Raw genomic sequence first — 13,974 nt, 5'->3', positions numbered from 1 at the left:
CTCCTTCCAGTCATATCACTGTGGTTTTCTGTGAGGATATATCTCCTTCTCTCTCTCTCTCTCTCTCTCTCTCTCTCTCTCTCTCTGTGTGTGTGTGTGTGTGTGTGTGTGTGTGTGTCCCCACCCTCTGACTCAGGCCTGGACAAGAGACCGTAGTAACCACTTGCCAGAATGAGTATCATCTTAATGCTGACACATAAACCCAGGACATCTGGAATCCAGTTCTCAGAGACACAAATCAGAACAGAAGAAGTTCACGTCAAGAGGAGGAGAAAGTGATAAAACACTTAAGAGATGCCACACCTAGTTTCCACAGTGAAGTCCTATGACTAGAGTCTAGGAATAAGGTCATCTGTGGATAAGACTATTTAGCTTGGGTGTTTGGCTCTTTAAGAAAAATGAGAAATTTTGGTTATCACCATGATTAAAAATTAAATAATAGATTTAAAATTCTTGACTCTGAGGGCCAGAGAGATTTAGCTCACAAGGTAAGAAGCATGCCTTGCTATGTGTGACTCCGGTTTGAGCCCCTACACCACATGAGATGCTCTGGTGCTGTGGTAATTCTCTTTGTCTCTCTGTCTCTCTCTGCCTCTCTCTCCTCAAAAAGTCTCTGATTCAAAGGCTTCCCCCACACCTTCTTCCACCTCATGCAAACCTCTTCTAAGACTGAGTCCAGGTTCCACATTCTCAAAGATGACCCCCTACTTTGGTTTCTCACCTCCTATAGTTACTCTGAAAGACTCCAACTTATATTACTTTTCCCTGGTAATTGTGTGTGAAGCCTGAAAAGCACAGCTAAAATCTTAGAAGATAGGAAGCCTGGAAGATTGCCAATGAGCTGATCCTGTGTTCTAGTCGGCTGACTTATTAATAAAAAGGACAAAAGAAAACTGCCACTATACTGAAAGGGGGTGTTCAAGTACCAGGAGTGAAAGCAAACTCTCCCTCTTAAGATAGAAAGCCATGGAAACAGAGCAACCAGGGGAGGTTGTCTATAAGCTCTGCAGAAAAGAATGGGGATGTGTCAGTTGAAACATGCATGATTACCTAGGTGTAGCAAGAGAGCATCAGAGGCCAAACAACTGCTTTTCAGAATTGAATTGTTTATAGTTTTCTTTTTTTTTTCTAAGTTTTTGTAATCCTTTACTTGTCTATTGGATAGAGAAAGCCAGAAATTGAGAGGGAAGGGGGAGATAGAGAGGGAGAAAGACAAAGAGACACCGGAAGCCCTGCTTTATCCCTCATGAAGCTTTCCCCCCTGCAGATGGGGACTAGGTATTTGAACCCGGGTCCCTGCACTTTGTAAGATGTGCACTCAACCAACTGCATCACCACCTGGCCCCTAGTTTTCTTTTTGTTTTTAAATTTAAACTATTTTATGTGATAAAAGAGAAATTGAGAGGGAGGGGAGATGGAAAAGGGGAGAGAAAGAGGGGGAGATAGAGAGGGAGAGAGAAAGAGAGAGAGAGAGAGAACAAACTGCAGCACTGCTTCACCACTTCTGAAACTTTCCTCCTGCAGGTAGGGAACAGGGGCCTGAACCTGGGGTCCTTATGCTTGGTAATATATGCACTAACAAGGTGCATCACCACCTGGCTTCTAATTATAGTTAGTTTAATAGTGTGTCCCTCCCAATTTTATATCCACAAAAGTTTGTTTGAAAAATAGTCTTTGTAGATGTAATTACTGAAAGATTTCAAGGTGAAAGCATCTTTGACCTAAGTGGGCTATAAGATAAAACCACAAGGGTCCTTATAAGGCAACAAGGGTCAAAGGCATCTGGGGAAGAGGCTGATGTGAAAGAAGAACACATGGCTAAGTAGCACAAGAACCACAGAAGTCAGAAGAGCAAGGAAGGGTTCTCTCCTGCAGCCTTTGGAAGGAAAGCGGGTGGTTTTTTTGATACCTGACTTAGGACTTCTGGTCTCCACTACTCTGAGAGAATAAATCCCTACTGTATGTGTGACACAAAAATGTTTCGGTGATTTTCTAGATCCCCCATAGGAAATGAGTACATGAGTGAACATATGAGTTTGAGGAAATTGGGAAGAGAGTTTAAAAGTGTAAAAGATGACTTCACTATTGAAGGGGGAGCATAAAGATTTAACTCCGTATTCTAGACAGTTTGGTCATCTGTTCATGGAGGTGGTCTAGTGGCATCAAAGAAACAGTGTCATCTTCTTGACGTCCCTTCCTAGACAAACTTCCTTGTCACTCAACAGTCATTTAGTGGACCTATTATGTGACTTTGTAAATGTTTACCCCAGGTTACCACCAACCCCAGATTGTCTAAGAAATTCTGAAGTACCAGTGTGTCTCTGCTTAGCTCACTGGAGCTCTCTTCTTTCTACTTTGAAAAGTGTCTATCTGGAGGCAGCCAGGTGGTAGTACAGTGGGTTAAGTACACATGGTGTGAAGCACAAGGACCAGCACAAGGACTGGCATAAGGATCCTGGTTCGAGCCCCCGGCTCCCCACCTGCAGGGTAGTCGCTTCACAAGCAGTGAAGCAGGTCTGCAGGTGTCTCTCTTTCTCTCCCCCTCTCTGTCTTCCCCGCCTCTCTTCATTTCTCTCTGTCCTATTCAACAACAATGACAACAATAAAAAACAAGAGCAACTAAAGGGAATGAATAATTTTTTTAAAAAGTGTCTATCTGGACAATAAATCATACAATAACCTTAGACATAATAAAAGCCCTCACTTGTAAAAAAAAAAAAAAAAAAAAACTAAGACAACTCTACAACTTTGCAAATTGGTTTCATAGTTTTCTTGCCAGCCCTACATGATGACTTAGCTACATTGTTTTTGAAATCAGAGATTATTATTTTTTTGAGGGAGTTTTCTTCAGCCAGGAGGAAAGGGAAGTGTGTGATTGACTTGTCTCCTAAAGACAAGTAGTCTTTTCCTACCCCCAGAGCAGCCCCTCTGCTCAGAGTCTCCCCCTGCCCCTGCCAATATTTCACTTTGGTCATCACAACAATGTTGTTGGCCCATGAAAGAAATCCAGCTATTTGAGCAGTGAGACCAACTGCACACAACCCTGTCTGCTAGGCAGGTGGAAGCTGGCCTCCTGCCCAAACCCGGCCAGACAGCTTCATAAATCCTGCCCTTACCGCAGCCCCGAATTACTTTCCATGACACAAAGCCAAGCTATGTTCTTCACCTAATGCCCCGATTTACAGTTCCCTAGACAAAAGAACATACAGATAGAGTTTCAGGGCTCTGTTTGCCTTCACGTTTGTCTAAAGGTTAGTTTCAGGTCAGGCTAGAGAAATCTGACAAATGGTGGTGAATAAACCTAAAAATAAATGAAGTGCAAGTGGGAAACTTTAGCATTCCTTGTTCTTGTGCCAAAAGAAAACTCAACCCAATTTACATTCTTTTAATATCTGAAACAAGCAACTGTTCTCTTATTTGTGGCATGCTGGGGAATTAGCATGCTTGCCTTCCGCTGGAATGCATATGCATGTATGTCCTTATGTATGAAAAATGCACACACACACACACTCACTCACACCTCCCATTGGGTATTTGCTTTTGAGTTTTTAAAAACCCAAGTGAAGACTCTTCTTTTTTTTTAAATTTATTTTTATTTTTCCCTTTTGTTGCCCTTGTTTATCGTCATTGTTATTATTGCTGTCGTTGTTGTTGGATAGGACAGAGAGAAATTGAGAGAGGAAGGTAGACAGAGAGGGGGAGTGAAAGATAGACACTTGAAGACCTGCTTTCACCTCCTGTGACGTGAACCCCTTGCAGGTGGGGAGCCCAGGGCTTGAACCAGGATCCTGATCCATGTGCGCTCAACCCACTGCACCACCGCCCAGCTCCCCCTGTGAAGACTCTTATCTGAAAGAGTGTTGTGGTGGACTAGGACTACCACTTTATGTCATGGCAAGCTCCAGGATTACTGGAACTTTAAATAAAACAAAAAACAAGGAAACAACAACAACAACAACAGAAAACTCATCACTTAAAGAAGAACAAAACCAGACCCAGACATGCAAATACTTGTATAGCTATATATACTCACTGTGAAGGTGAAGGTCACGCAGTGAACCCAAAGAATACTTCTTGCAAAGTTTAAGATTGCACAGCAAGATTCACCTTCTTCAAATACCCAGTTTGCAAATTAATTTCTTGGTTTACTTTTGCTTTTTAAATACCCTTGTCTTTGCAGCCAATCAATTTTTATTCAGCTAAAGTTCCCTTAAGCATCTTTTCCCCTCTCTCCTTTCTCATGAACCCCACACTCAGGGCGTATTTAGAAGATATGATCAATAATAAATATTATGAATTTGATATGAGGGTAGTAATTCTCTGATCAAGGATGATGATTTTTTAAATATTTACTTATTTTCCCTTTTGTTGCCCTTTTTTATTGTTGTTGTAGTTATTGTTGTTGTTATTGATATAGTCATTGTTGGCTAGGACAGAGAGAAATGGAGAGAGGAGGGGAAGACAAAGATAGACACCTGCAGACCTGCTTCACCGCCTGTGAAGCGACCCCCACTGCAGGTGGAGAGCCAGGGACTCGAACCTGGGTCCTTACGCCAGTCCTTGTGCTTTGCGCCACCTGTGCTTAACCCGCTGCACTACCGCCCGACTCCCAATGATTTTTTTTATAAAAGTAATTATCCCAGCAATGCGTGAATCTCTCAAACTAGCTCTTACTAGCACCAATAACTGAATAATCCTTGCAGAAAACTCAGGATGTCAACAAACTTTAATCAAGACCTCTCACAACCCTCTTCTTTGTGCCTGGCCCCCGACGGTTGTGAGAGTAGCCTTTAATTCCCCAGACACAGGAAAAGAATGTTTCTTTAAAAGTAGGCAGTAGGGTGCTAGGCAGTGGTGTACTAAGTAAAAGCATACACAGCACAATGGTAAAGGACCTGGATTCAAGTCCCCAGTCCCCACCTGCAGAAGGAAAACTTTACTAGTGGTGAAGCAGTGCTGCAGGTATCTCTCTAAATATCTCTCTGTCTCCCACTTCCCTCTCAATTCCTCTGAATATATCCAATAAGAAAACAATCAAGCAATAAATTGGCAGTCAGGACTGTGTGGTGTTGCACTTTACCATGTAGAAGATGAAATGTTCAAGCACCAGATTCTCACCTATGAAGGGAACCTTCGAGCAGTGAAGCTATGATTCACGTTTCTCTGTCTCTCTTCCTTTCTATTATACCCCTCCCCTCTCAGTTTCTCTCTGTACTGTCAAATAAAAAGGAGGTAGCTGCTGGGAGGGGTTGATTCATCCTGGAGGTACACAGCCCCAGCCATAACCGTGGTGGCAATAAAATAGTTAAAGCAGTAACAAAGGTTCATCTTTCTAGTTTTATTAAAGTAGGTCAAATATTGAGGTATATTCTGCCACTGTTTATTCCCCCCCCCACTGAATCTCTATTATAGCATGTAAAAATTCCCTCCTCCCACCCTCCCCTCCTAGCCGTTCCAGCCTCATTTTTCTATCCACAGAGTAAGAGTAATATAGCATTCTCACTAAAGGAAGTGAGGCATTTCTAGGGAATAAACACATTGAGTTCATCCAGATTTCACAGTGGGGTTGCAGATTCCAGCTGTCTTTGTTCGAACTATTCAGAACAAGCCCACAATTTTCTCTAAAGACCAAGGCAGGTGAAACTCACCACTGTCAAATGTCTCAGTGCAGAGTGGAAGTACTATCCTTGAATGACTAGTTTGACAAATCTGCTATATGGCTTGTGGACAGCAGGGCTTGGAGAACTGAGGTGAAAAGGGAGTTAGTGAATGAAAAATCTCAGGGGACAGACATGTCCAAGGCACCATGTGCAGCCACATCTGTTCCACCCACATCCTCTCTGCTCTCCTCTACCCCACATTCTGATGGAGGCTGACTACATGCTTTGTGGCTCCCTACCAGCTTCCCTAGATCCACAAACAGTGCAGGCCTATGTCCAGAGAAATAAATCAATTGGTTGAGAATTGTGCTTGTATGCCTGAGGGTGCCAGTGCAAGCCTCAATGCCAAATGTACTAGAGTGGTGCATTGGTCTCTCTCTCTCTCTCTCTATTGTGTAAAACTCTCTCTGTATAAATCATATATATATATATATATATATATATTATAATAAAAGACAGTGCAAGCCAGAGTGTTGGAATTTCACCCAGCCACTACAGCCCTTGACACATGGGAGTCAAATGATAACTATCCTAGTGGGGGTGGTCTAGAAGTGCCTAGTTTATTTTTATATAGATCCAGGGCCTCATGCAATACTCTAGGTCTACTTTTTATTTATCTAGAGAGAGACCAAGAGAAAGTGAGTCCATAGCATCAGAGTCTTCCCAGGTGCCATAGTACCTCCTATAAGGTACTAGGGCTTCAATCTCAGTCTCATGTTTGGCAAGGCATTTACTTGCCTTACGCGGTGAGTTATTCCGCCAGCCAAGATGTGTTTTACACAGGATCTAACCATACTGTGTTCATCCTCCCTCTTTTTTTTTTTTTTTGCTTAGATTAAGTCTGTCTGTTCATAATAATAATAAAAAAAACTAATAACCATAAAAATAAAGTTACAGCCATGAAGAATGCCAAGAAAAACATCTGGAAGGAAGCAGCACACCACTCTATCTCATTTCATCTTTAAAGATCTCTGAAGTGAAGATGAAATTTACAATGGACTCTTGAGGGTTTATGGAGGAAGACAGTGCAGACATGTTGTCATTCCATCCTTGAATTTATAACAAAAAGGAAACCTTTCATTTGGTTATAAGAAGTAAACATTTAAATGTCATAAAATATAAAAATCTGGGTTATAAAAATAAGAGGATGTTGCAAAATCCAACAGTGGGATTTAGGCATAAGCAGAGACGCACTTAGCAGTCAGACTCAAGGTCTTAGTCCATGTAGCCTTTTTCTGTTCTGTTCATCTGGCTAGTAATTCCTCCCACTCTCTATTGAAGGTGTCTCAGTCTTTTCTAACTTCAGGTCAGAGGATGACCACCACACTGCTGTCAGGCTAGCACTGCTGAAGTTTAAGTGAACAATAATAATGCTATAAAAAGTATGCAAAGGCTGCTTTTGTGACTTAAGATAGAAAGCTGGAATGTGAAAGTGCTCTAGAAGATAGGGAATGGGCTGGGCAGACAACTTTGTCTCTACAGCTCTTTGTAATGCCGTCTTATTCCTTTTTATTCTGTTTTTCTAAGGTCTCTAATGCCTTGTGGTGCCACTAAAGTCAGAATGCTGTTTCCTTATTTCTCCTACCCAAATGGTCATGTCTTTGTAAACTTCTCAAACTGTTTTGTTGATTTTGGGAGAGAATGCTAATTTTGTCTTCTGGGACACTAATTAGGACAGTGATTACCTTACTAAAAAACCACTCACCCACTACTTTGTATCTTTACCTGTAGAAGACCTAATGTAAAATATATATGTTTTTTACTTTTTCTATTAATTTCCTTATTAAGAGATTAATGGTTTACAGTCAACAGTAAAATACAATAGTGCACATGCATAACATTTTTCAGTTTTCCACATAATAATTCAACTCCAATTAGGTCCTCCTCTGCCATCATGTTCCAGGACCTGAACCCTCTCCCCCACCCCAGAGTCTTTCATTTTGGCGCAATACGCCAACTCCAATCCAAATTCTGCTTTGTGTTTTCCCTTCTGTTCTTATTTTTTTAACTTCTGTCTATGAGTGAGATAATCCCATATTCATCCTTCTCTTTCTGACTTATCTCACTTAAGATGATTCCTTTAAGCTCCATATAAGATGGGGTGAAGAAGGTGAACTCACCACTTTTAATAGCTAAGTAGTATTCCATTGTGTACATAAACAATCTTTATAATAAACTGCTATAACTGGTTGGCTAGAATTTTCTTCAATATTTTAGCATCTATGTTCATCAGAGATATTGGCATGTACTTTCTTTCTCCTCCTCCTCCTCCTCCTCCTCCTCCTTCTTCTTTTTTGTATCTCTGTCTGCTTTTGGTATCAGGGTAATGTTGGCTTCATAGAAGCTGGAAGGGAGTATTCCTGTATCTTCAATCTTTTGAAAGAGCTTTAAAAGTAGGCATTAATTCTTCCCTGAAGTTTTTATAGAATTCATTTGTAAAATCATCTGGTCCAGGACTTTTATTCTTGGGAAGGTTTTTGATAGCTGTTTCAATTTCTTTGACTGTGGCTGGCCTGTTTTCTAGTTCCTCTTTGTTTAATTTTGGAAGTCTGTGGGCATCTAGGAACTCATCTGTTTCTTCTAGGTTCTATAGCTTGGTGGCATATAATTGTTCATAGAAGACTTGCATGATACATTGGATTTCTGTGGTGTCTTCTGTGATATCTCCTCTTTTGTTTACATTCCTACTGATTTGAGTCTTCTCCCCACCCCCTTTTTGTGAGTCTGGTTAAGTGTTTTTTTAATTTTGTTTACTTATGTGAAGAATCAACATTTAGCTTTGTTGATATTTTGTATGGTTTTCTTATTTTTAGTGCTATTTATTGCTGCCCTAGCTTTAGTTATTTCAGTATTTCTGGTTATTTTAGGATTCCTTTGTTCCTCTTCTTCTAAGTCTTTAAGGTGTGTAATCGGGTTGTTTATTTGAGCTTTTTCTTATTATATTTTTAAAAAATATTTACTTATTTCTTTTTGTTGCCCTTGTTCTTTTTATTGTTGTTGTAGTTATTATTGTTATGGATAGGACAGCAAGAAATGGAGAGAGGAGGGGAAGACAGAGGAGGAGAGAAAGATAGACACCTGTAGACCTGCTTCACCACCTGTGAAGCAACTCCCCTGCAGGTGGGGAGCCGGGGGCTCGAACCGGGACCCTTACGTCAGTTATTGTGCTTTGCGCCTTGTACGCTTAACCCACTGCAATACCACCCAACTCCCTTTTTTCTTATTTTCTAATGTGTGCATGTATAGCTATGGACTTCCCTCTCAGTACTTCCTTAGCTGTGTCCCAAATATTTTGATAGCTTGTGTCTTTATTTTCATTGAATTCTCAAAACATTTTGATTTCTTCCTTAAATTCCTCTTTGACCCAGTAGCTTTTAAGTAGTATGTTGTTGAGTTACCATATTTTGTGACTTTTCCTAATTTTTTGTTTGTTGTTCAGTGTTCATTTAATTCTTCTTTGGTCTGAGAAGATGCTTGGGACGATTTCAATATTTTTGAATTTGTTGACAGTGTCTTTGGGCCCAACATATGGTGTATCCTTGAGAATGATCCAAGTGGACTTGAATAGAATGTGTATTTCAGTTTCTTGGGATGAATGAGTCTGAAAATGTCCAATTATTCTAGCTTATCTATCTATTCATTTAATTCCACATTTCTTTATTAATCTAGATGATCTGTCAAGTTGAGAGAGTAGAGTATTAAAATCCTACTATTCCTGTTTTGCTATTAATATATTGCTGTGGCTCTTTCAGTGTATTTTTGATGTACTTAGATGGCCTCTCATTGGGTATATAGATGTTAATGATTGTTAAGTACTCTTGATTGACTGATTCTCTGAGTATTAAGTAATTTCCATCCATATCTTTTTTATTTTAAGATATATTATGTCAGATACGAGAATAGATGTTACTATCTATTTTTTTGGTCCATTAGCTTGTTTGATAGCTTTCCACCCTTTGAGCCTGTGGTTGTCTTGTCGAGTTAGGTGGGATTCTGACGGACAACATATGGTTGGGTTATGTTTTCTGATTCATCTTCCTGCTCTGTGTCTTATTTATTTATTTATTTACTTATTTATTTTAATTTATTTATTGGGGAATTAATGTTTTACATTTGACAGTAAATATAATAGTTTGTACATGCATAACATTTCCCAATTTTCTATATAACAATACAATCCCCACTAGGTCCTCTGTCATCCTTTATGGACCCCCCCTACTCTGTATCTTTTAATGGGTGAATTCAGACATTGACATTTATTGATATTGTAGAATGAAGATATTTTAACACCATTATTCTAAACTTTTAGAATGTTCTGAATATAGCATGTTTATGGTGATGCTGTGATTATTTATAGGAGAACTTTCAGAACCTCTTTCAGGACAGGCTTGGTAATAGTTGATTCCTTCAACTGTTGCTTGTCAGAGAAGGTTTTTATGCCTCCATATAGTCTGAATGACAGTCTCACAGGATATAATAGTCTTGGTTGAAAACCTTTCTCATTGAGTATTCAGTATATATCTTGTCATTCATTCTCTTTTGAATTTTAGAGTTTGTGTGAATAAATCTGCTGCTAATCTTATAGGTTTTCCTCTGTAAGTGACTCTTTTCTTTTTCTCCTACATCCTTCAGGATACTTTCTTTATCCTTATTCCTTTTCATTCTAAATATGAAGTGTGTTGGTGTCTTTAGGTCTGGGTTAATTCTATTTGAGACTCTCTGGTCTTGAACTTTTAGACTTTTATGATGTCTAGAGTAGGTTGCTCTCAGCTATTATGTCCTGTAGAATGCTTTCTTTCCCTTCCTCTGGCAAGCCAATAGTGCATATATTACATCTTTTGAAGTCACCCCTTTTATCTCTGCTCTTGTTTTGAGTATCTCTTAATCATTTTTTTAGTCCTCTTACTTCTTTCTTTGTTTTATCTCTTATCCATCCTTAATCTAGATAATTCTGTTTTAGTCCTTAGTTATTCTGTTCTCTCCCCTCTGTTTTCTGTAGCTCAACTATTTTGTTACCCTGTTTGATACTGTATTAGCTTGTTCAGCTCGCTGTGCTTTTTAGCTCAGCCATTTCAGCTTTCAACTCTCTCATTATGTTGAATTTATTATTGTTTTCTTTTAGATTTTTATTTGCTATTTCCCCATTTCTGATAATATTACTTTCAAAAGTTTCCTCACTCCTGTATCTATTGCATTGATTAGTATTTGGATGTTGTCCTCATTCTTATGTTCTTCTACCATTTGTGGAATTTTTTTTCTGGGCTGTTTAACTGTTTCATTTCTGCAATGTTTCTTCTGGATTTGTTGTATATGGTATGTTATGAGGTCATTCTCTCATTACTTTTTCAATCTGTTGTTTAAGTGTTACCTCAATCCCTGAGGTAAAATACAGTGGCTGTTGAACCTTCTTATCTTCTCTGCAAACTATGAGAGCCTGAGGGATTTTTAACTATAAATATATTGTGTAGCTTAATTACTCACTCCTGACCAAGAGATAAAACAGGGTGGGTTGTAGATAGCACAGTGGTTGTGCAAAGAGATTCTCAAGCCCTGAGGGTCCAAAGTTCCAATCTCCACTCCATCCCCATCCAGAACCAAGCCAAGGAACACTCTCTGGCCCTGTGTTTCTGAATAAATCTTGATTCATGAGGGAATTATTTACCCTTTTTCCTAATTTATCCTAACTTATCAGGAGAACTATATAGACATACCTCCAGAACACTAGGAGTGTAGATTTTCTCCTGAGTCACCTAACCCATTCTCTACCCCCGCACACCCCCCCCCCCCCCGTGTGGTTTAGTGCTTCCCTGCTGCTGTTCCATCCCCTGAGGGGCAACAGCAATGGAGACCCACAGTTGTATATTGGGGAGGTTTAGGTGATATTTTCCTCCCCTCCCATCGGCAGTGTTTTGGTTGATAAAACTCAGACCAGAAGTGGTACATCAACTGGCAAACTGACAGACTGATAACCAGCTGCTCCCAAATAGGTACAGGATTTTAGCCCCAGTAATCTCTCCTTAATCCCCTCTGTGTTCATGAGCCACATGTTATTGTACTCACCTGTGGCTTAGAGGTTTCCTGAAGTAATCCTAGTCCTATCTTGTGTTGTCAGGTGATCCTCTTTACTATTCCTAGTTGATCAAGAGAGCAAAATGCAATTACTGCTACTCCATAGTCACGCCTCTGGAAGTCCACAAAGGACTTTTTTTTAACACTGGGGATAAAATGAAACAGATAGCAAAAACAACAACAACAAAAAAACCCTCCATTAACTTTCAGTGTCATCATGTCCCAACCTAAGGATGCTAGAGTAAAGCAAAGATTTTTCTTAACAGCCTGAGAGATAGAGAGCTCTTTTAAAGTGCCCACTGCTACCTGGTACCACTCAACCTAGGGGGCAGGGAGATAAGAACCAGAAGCATATATTTTAGAGACTTCATTATCTCCCCTGTCTCATTTCTCCCTTTCCATTCTGGAGCTTCTTAAATCTTCTCAGAAATAATATTCTTGTATCCAAACCGTTGTCTGGGCTCAGTCTGCAAGATCCAGTCTGAGAAATGGCAATATGAGGGTCCTTGTGGGAGGGCAAAATAATACCATGGGAATTGGATGACTTATAGCCAAGCAGAAATATCCCTATGAGGTCTGGATGGGTCATAGGGAGTGTGACCCTGGGAATGCCGGAATACATGGACAAGGATTTTAGACTATTCAGTTGTAGATCAAAATATTCCACTATGAAAAGTAGTATATATACATATGTTATGGGTGTGTGTGCATGTGTAGGCAGGGATAAGGACGTGGGGGTGTATTGTGGAAATTAGCAAGGGATTTCTCATCTTCCATTATTAGGATTATGACTAGGAAGACAAAGCATTGCTTTGTGATTTGTCTCTGTGTTTGAAAAGGCATTTGAATATTATTAATGTATTCCAGGAAGTACTAAACACCAACTTGAAGCTTTTATCAGCTTTTCTTTGCTCTGATTTCTAAAGCAAAAATGCCTTCCCTCCAAATACTCTATTAAAATAACATATGAAATTAATGAAACATATCATTACTTTTACAATGGCCAAATTGTAGATTTGTCACAGTACGGAGACAGAAACTCATTAAGCCATCGTACTTCTGCTTCACATTTTATAGCGTATTAAAAAAAGGAGAATTTTCCAAACCTTTTTTTCCCGTTGTCTCACTGAAACTTCTTTTATAGTTTGAGCAGCAAATCATCTGACTCAATCTCTCTGTGCCTGTAGTATTAGTAGGAGGGAAATTAAAAATAATTGTGACTGAAAACGAGAGGCTTGCTTTAGGACTGTGAATTTTATAGTTTGAAAACTGGGATCGAGTTGACAAGACTTTGCATCCTTAGAAAATGGATGAAGACAGCAATATTCTTTATCAATCTGTCAGAACCCTTCTCTCATATTTTTCAGGGGTAACTGAATTATTTATCCTGTTGGGTTTTGGCAGTTTAGCAAACATCAGCACAGTTGCAGTATGAAGCCAAGTTGATCACTCAGTTATCTTCTGCATCATATTGAACCACAGTGCATCTTTGGAGTGGATGTTATGAATACAGGAAAGGATGAGAGGAGAAATCAAGGTAAAATCAGTCAGTTCTCTTCCCAGACTTTATTTCTACAGCTGAACACTTTGGAATACAATATATATATATATATATATATATATATATGCATGCCAAGGCATCTTTAGTTACCCCTTACTTCCAAAGTTAGTCTGCATTAAAAAATATTGCACAGACACAACTTTATAAGACTTACTTTTAAATGTTCACCATTCTTTTTAAATTTTTAACATAAGGCAAAGTAAAGAAAATATCTTATCAGGTATTGGAATGAGAGAATGTCTTTATGACCTTGATCATGGAACTTTATCTTTCTTGTCTTTTTCTGTAAATTCATCTAAGAAATAGTTAGTTGATGGAGAAAAGAATACTTTTCCTGACCCACTCACACATTTTCCTGTGGGTAGCCTTCAGCCATGGTTCTTCATAGAAACAGAATTAACAGGATTCACCTTATCAGAGTATGTATTCTGGAAAGTTCAAAATCTGCACAGCATGTTGGAATCTCAAGAAGGATCTCTAGATTAATCTTGAGATCAAATTCTAATTTCCCCAGGAAACTTCACGCAGAGTCAACCAATCAAAAATTCTATACACATCTCTAATTTGCCTGCATAGCAGTGTCTAAACTAGTGCTTAATCAAGTAACTGGATACCAGGAAAAGCCAAGTTGCCATATAAATTTAACCATCAGAACTTCTCAAAAGGAAACCATTTTTATGACAC

This window comes from Erinaceus europaeus, chromosome 2, assembly GCF_950295315.1.
Source record: "Erinaceus europaeus chromosome 2, mEriEur2.1, whole genome shotgun sequence".
In the NCBI taxonomy this organism is placed as follows: Eukaryota; Metazoa; Chordata; class Mammalia; order Eulipotyphla; family Erinaceidae; genus Erinaceus; species Erinaceus europaeus.
This window is presented reverse-complemented; position numbering follows the sequence as displayed.